This window comes from Triticum dicoccoides, chromosome 7A (genome assembly GCF_002162155.2).
Source record: "Triticum dicoccoides isolate Atlit2015 ecotype Zavitan chromosome 7A, WEW_v2.0, whole genome shotgun sequence".
In the NCBI taxonomy this organism is placed as follows: Eukaryota; Viridiplantae; Streptophyta; class Magnoliopsida; order Poales; family Poaceae; genus Triticum; species Triticum dicoccoides.
Genome location: NC_041392.1, coordinates 233,184,317 through 233,191,409, shown reverse-complemented (window position 1 = coordinate 233,191,409; position 7,093 = coordinate 233,184,317).

Sequence of the window (7,093 nt, the reverse complement as noted above, 5' to 3'; positions counted from 1 at the left end):
GGGGGGCTAGAGGGCTGGCCGGGGCGGCGGCGAACCGGCGGTAGGGAGTGTTTTCAGGCGGCGAGGCGGCGCGGGAGCGCCACCTGCCGCGGGCGGCGGGGGCGGTGGTTCGGCCGGTGGTGGCTGGCGGCTTAGGGGGTGGAGGTTGAAGATGAACTACAGGCCCTCTCTAAACTACATGTGAAGTGCCTCTCTACTACCATTGCGTTGAGTTTCGACAGTAACATTCAGATTCCACAGTGAATTTCAGTTTCGACAGTTAAGTTCGGAGTCAACAGTTTTTACCTCATCTTTTATAGTCAGATATTTTTTGGTGATGTAAATTTTACATCTATCACTTTTTGGTAATGTATTTTACATCATCTATTGGAGATGCTATTAGAATCCCACTTGAGATTAATGATGTTTGTCTTGTACTACTTCTGCCTCGACGTCTTACGGCTCGCCGGAGCTGCTCCAATGACGGAACCATCCATCACAACAGAGCAATGCCCTGGACGCCTTCTACAGAGTCCTCGGATCTTCCTCCACACCTCCGACAGCCACCTCTACCTCAACTTCTTTAGCGACCAACCCAATGATGCTGACATCAACACGGCTACGGCAAAGATGTTGTACACTTGTCGCATAACTTATTACTCTACATTCATGTCGATCCATTAGGGCTATTTTGGTTCATAGGAAAAACATAGCAATAGGAAATTTTCCTATGGAACTCTACTATTCAATTATTCATGCATTTTGTTGAAAGGAATGGAGCAAAACATCCACCTGGACCTACTTTTCAAAATCCTATGCATGAAAACAAGACCAAGTGCATTAGTGGCAGAATAAGATTCTAACTATACACGCTTTCATATGGTTTCACTTTAATTTGGCCATGTTTCTTTGCATTCCTCTTCTCTTCCAATTCCTGTGAACCAAACACCCAAGTTGACAAAAATAGTATGTTTACAAATGCTCTGTTTCCCACGTGCATTCCTATCCTATTATGGTGTTTTTCCTATCCTTGCATTTTTAGAATCCTGCAAGCCAAATGAGCCCTTACAGAATTACTTCAGTTACAGGTAGGTGTCAAAGAAAACTTTGTGTGGTTTGTCCTGCTCCTAACGCGACATCGCCCACCTCACCTGAGCTGCTCCATTAACAGAAGCATCTACAAAACCATACATCACGACTCCTGACCATCTTTCGCCACCTCAGATCTCCTTCCCTGCCGCCGGCACCCACATCAATGGCATCACCATCATCGACTTAGAAGATGAACCTGAGGAGTACACTGGTCCACAAGAGAGGTCGCACTCTTTTGTTTCTGCTTATGTTATGCATTGCTTAATATTACCTACTACTTTATCGTCCAGTTCACCTCTTAAACTCCAAGTCAGGTCCAAATTAATGTTCAAACTTGAGTTTTAAAATTAGTTTTGGGGCACTTATCAAGGCAACAATGAATAGTATCTCTGTCGAATATCTGGTTCACATAGGGTATGCCTATGTTGTTCATCTTGGGTGGGAAACAAATAGTAAAGCAATCATCAAATGTCTTTTAATTAAATTAAAGCAATCATCAGCCTGCTATCATTCTTTTTGGATCCATCCACTGGTTGTTACCATCACTCTAGATTTCTGCATGCTCTCCTTACATAATCTCACTATATTTTTCCGTATGCATGATATTGTACACAGTCATGTTGAACATGTAGAGAAAAAGAGAAGAGTATTGCGCAGCAATACAATGTCATGCAAACATCGCTCCATGGTGGGTTCAATGGCAAACCCTCCCCCCCCTCTCCAGATTGTAATCCAGAGGAAGATATTTGTTTTGAGGTAGATTCAGACACAGCTGACCACTCCTATTTGCCCCCAAGGTGTTTGCTCTAACTTGGCATGATGATGTTAGTCATATCATGCATAGGTTGCCTTGTAGTGCCTACTTTCGACATCATATATGTCATTTGCTTAGTTTAGACATGTTTTGTAATGCCACATGTTTAGTTTCTATATTATATATGGGAATTATGCAGTCTCATGTATTTTAGCTAGCCATAATATATGTGAAATGTGCAATGCCATCCTGTTTAACCAGGCATCATATATTTGAATGATATCTTCCCATCCTTTTCTTCATTACATTTCCATTTGTCGGCAATGTTTGTACATTAAACTACTCTTCCTATGAATCTGGCATTTGAGTGGGTGATGGAAAAAATCTGGAGTGAAAACAAGGCCTCCAGAGCAGACAGTGCTACCTGTCGAAGCAGATCTCTTGCTAGGTCCTGATAGCAACTCGGAGATGGATTCAGAGACAAATGACCACTCCTATTCCCCCACCGAGCTATATGCTCTAACTTGGCATGGTTATACTGCTCATATCATGCATATGGTGTCTTGCATTGCATAGTTTATACATCATGTACACAATATTCAACACCATGTTCTTAGTTCAGACATCATATATGCGAATGCCCTCTTCTAAGCATATAAATCACATATGTGAATTAAATGATGCAATCCTGATTACTTAGATAACATGTATGTGAATTATGTCATGCGAACATGTTTACTAAAGACATCATATAATTATCTCATGCCATCATGTTTAGTTAGTCATCATATCTTTGAATTATGTCATGCTATGCTATCTAGTTTAGATAGACATCATATATGTGAAATTATGTCATGCTATCTGTTTTAGTTAAACAATATACATGTCAACTATTTCATGCACTCTTTTTTCCACACTATCTATTGCATATGTCTCTCATACAATGTCTGTACATTCAACTATGTTTCCTGTTTATCAGCCATTTGAATTGGAGCGGGTGATGGCAGTTTCTAGTGGAGTAAAAACACGGTCTTCAAATAAAACAATGCTACCTCTTGGTGGATATAGCACCCCGTTTGTACATGCACGAGAACCAGCCCTACCACACATAACCCAGACTCTCGCAGATTGTACCCCTACTGCGATGGACAAAGAACCAGCTTCACCCAATCTAACCCCAACCCCAGCAGATAGTAACCAAGTTCCTATTGACACAACACCATCTCCACCACAGAGCTCCCAAACAAGAGCAGTTAGTAAGGCAGCTCCAGTGCCCAAAGCACCAGTACAACCACGGTGAACCCCAACTCAACTAGCCTATTCCTGTGGAGGAAGCACAACCAGCCATTCGTAGTTTAGCATCTATCGCATTTGATGTTGTTAAATCCTATGTGTGTATCTTCCCAACATGGAAATATTATACTGAAGGTGAAGGAAAATGTCAGTTGCAGGTGTTTGTCCAGGAGTTATATGTAAGTAATGTTATTCATGGCAATTACTTTGCTTTGTCCCATACATTCTGCCTCCATGATGGTTATAATACAACAAATTTTCCCATTTTTCTCTATAGAGAAGCACCGATTTGGAAACTCGGGATGAGGTAACATGTGCTAATACCTGTGCTATCTTCAAGAATGCTTGATGGCAATATCAGAATTACCTGAAGAAAATGTACTTCGTTGGCAAAGAAACTCATCAAATTCCCTTACATTCTCCTAGACACATTTACTGGACGATGACTGGGAACGCCTTGTTCTGTACTGGTCCTGAACCAAGAATGTGGTAAGGTCTATGATCTCATTTTTTTATTTTTAGGTACTATATGCTTGCGTCTTACTATACTCTGTTCATGTAGAACAAGTGCTTAAACCTGAAGAACAATTGTTCTAATTTAAGATTCCATTGCTATCGTGCATACTGCTTTGCTCTTGTATCATCACCAACTCTTGTATCACATGTCTGAATCTTTTTTCTTTTGCAGTGGATCCTAATGTAGTTTACTCAAGACTACCTCTCAAACTACATGATTATCAGCCGTCCATCACAAGGGGTTGGACTAGAGTCCCGCATGCCTTCTGCATCCAGGAGAGCACAATAGAGCCATTCCGCTTCACCTTGTTCAGCAACCGGAATGTCTGTCGCCTCTTTCTTTACCATTTGTAATAGTACAAGTATAGAACCCTGGTTGATCATTCTTTATTTGGTGCTTATGTAATTCTTAAACATATGAAACTATGAATCGAATAATGCATTGGTTTTTTGAACCTGATGGATATGAATAAAGCTATAGCCTACTTTCAAGTTTAAATTAGGTACAATTTTAAATAGCAGCAATTAAATTAGGGCGAAATTACATTGTGCAGGTCATTGCGGCACGCACGGTTGATAAAACACAAATGTTTTCGATATACACCATAATCCGAGATGGTTCACAGAGAGGAAACGTGTGCAAGCATGCACACAGTTGCTGTTTGGAAAACGTGTGTGATGTCAGACACTATCACATACGGTGCAGGAAAACTAAATGTGTGTGATTGTCTACCTATCGTACACGGTTTATAACCACGAACTGTTTGTGATGTGCCAGGAATCATAAAACAACCGTGCCTGGAATCTGCCTCGAAAACTCCCGTGCCTAGAATCTGCCTGGTTTTAGGTAAAACCACAAAACTCCGACTGCGATGGCAATGCAAGCACAAACAAGTAGCAATGATGAAGCGTTTGGGATATTCGAGATATCGGAAATGGTTATATAGGGACAACTATATGCATCAAGGCTCCCTATCCTCGACGGTTTCTGGGTCGTGTAGGAAGGACCCCCCTATCGCCCACACTCACTTGGCGACGGTTCCAAATGTCGCCGCGGAAAGGGGTTAAAAACCGTTTGTATAGCACCGACACGTAGCAGTGATGGTGGATACACAGGATAACATTTCTTGAGCTCTTGTGAAGTTGTTTCAGTTATGGACTTGTTTTGTTGCCGCGTTTATTTGCACTGGTGGCCAATTTAGACGGCCAGTGTATGTAATATGTTGCTTTGTTCCCTATATTTGCACTGGTGGAGAACTTTGATGACAAGTGGATGTAATATGTGTAATAGCCGAAATAGCCTAGCATTAGTAGCTTGCTTATTATTTCCTTATTGTCTTGTTTAGTTGTTTTCTTGTAGTCACTGTAGTTCTTTTTCCGCGTTTTTCTGGTGGCCACAATAACGTATTTTTTGGTAACTAGGCCACAATAACCATGGAAACACACAGACTATTGTAACCATGGGCCTCCTACGGGCTGTAGGATCCATGGGCCTTCTATGGGACGTAGGATCCATGGGCCTTCTACGGGCCGTATGATCCATGGGCCTTGTACGGGCCATATAGTCATTTCGCCAAACATGGGACGTACTATTCGTGGACCATAACAGGTCGTTAATAGTCCGTATTTGATAACACTATGAAAACAGCCCAACGGGTTAACGAGCCACAAATGGGGCGACTATAACCATGGGCTGAATTTGGCCCACAAACGGAGCATGCCAGTAACGGATCTTAACTAACCGGATTCTAGAAATGAGCCCAAGAATAAATGGGCCCTTAGAAGGCCAAAAGTTTACACGGGATGGAAACGGCCGACGAAATAATGGGTCGTTAATGGGTATAAAGCGATACATTGTTCATTATGGGCCAGTTTCATTCCGGGCCTTTAATGGGCCCAGAGTTACAAAGGGCCTCCTATGGGCCAAAAGACGTCATGGGCCATACATGGGCCAGAAGTTACAATGGGCGGGAATCATATTGGATGTCCCAGATGACACTACTGGGCAAAATTCCGGTAGGCCGTGAGGGGCCATGAGTTAGCGGGTTGTAAATGGGTTATATGTGAACAGGCCGTTGTCGGTGTCAAAACCGGCGGATCTCGGGTAGGGGGTCCCGAACTGTGCGTCTAGGATCGATGGTAACAGGAGACAGGGGACACGATGTTTACCAAGGTTCGGGCCCTCTTGATGGAGGTACTACCCTACGTCCTGCTTGATTGTTCTTGATGATATGAGTATTACAAGAGTTGATCTACCACGAGATCATAGAGGCTAAACCCTAGAAGCTAGCCTATGGTATGATTGTATGCTGTATATGATCTATCGACTAGCCTGGCCTTAGTTGATATAATGCACCAGAGGCCTAGGATAATAAGAGTCCTAGCCGAATACGCCGGTGGGGAGGAGTCCTTGTCTTGATCACCAAGTCTTGTGGAATCTTCCATGTATGCGGCAGCTGTCCAAACTGGCCCATGAGTATACGGCCATGGGGATCCTCGGCCCAATCTAACAGATCGGGAGACAACGTGGTGAGTACCCCCTAGTCTAGGACACCGTCAGTAGCCCCCTGAACCCGTCTTCAAGTTAGGGACGCTCCTCGATTCTTCCGAACGGTTCTTCATCTTCAGTTGACGGTCTTGAAAACTGGTTCAACAAATCTTCTCACCTTCGATCTTGAGGATTGCTGAAATGCATTCGACGAGTTTAAACGTCGGGTATCCGAGGAGCCCCTTTAAGTTTCCGGCCTTTATCAATGCCTTGTTATTTTTATGCCACACCTCGGGTTTGAAGTTGTTTTCGGGAGGTAGTGTCCTCTTGTGTCCGAGTTCTAATGTCAGACTACATTCGAGGTATTTTTTGCAGCCGAGCACCAATACCGGACTGCTTTCGAGCTCTAACACCGAAATGTATTCGAGCTCCAACGCTGAAATATATCCGAGCTCCAACGCCGGACTGTGTCCAAGCTCCAACGTCGGACTATATCCGAGGTGTCATATCACCTTGGTTCAAAAAAAGTTGAAGGAACTTAGCTAAGCTTAATGCCGGAAATGCCCTCTATGGAGCCAACCACTAGCACCTGAGCTTTATGTCGGACTGCTTCCGAGGTGGTGCACCACCCCGACTGTGGGCCGACTTTTTGTCAATATTTTTTATTGGTGCAATTTATTCTCTACCGAGATATATAGCCAGTAGCCCTCAAGGTGTATATCGGTCTAAAACCCGAGATGCACCTGAAGGATGACGCAAGACCGCTAATCCCAGTAGCCGCTGAGACTCAGGTTGATTTGCAAAATCGGCCTGAGGATCAAGTCCTAGCTCGGCAGAATACTTCGGGACACAAAAAGCGGCGTGCTCAGTCCTTGAGAATCAGGTTGGGTGCGGCCGACCAACCTGAGGATCAAAATCTCCTCGGCAACTGTATTGCACTTAAAATTTTCTGCATTGAACAGGCAATGCAG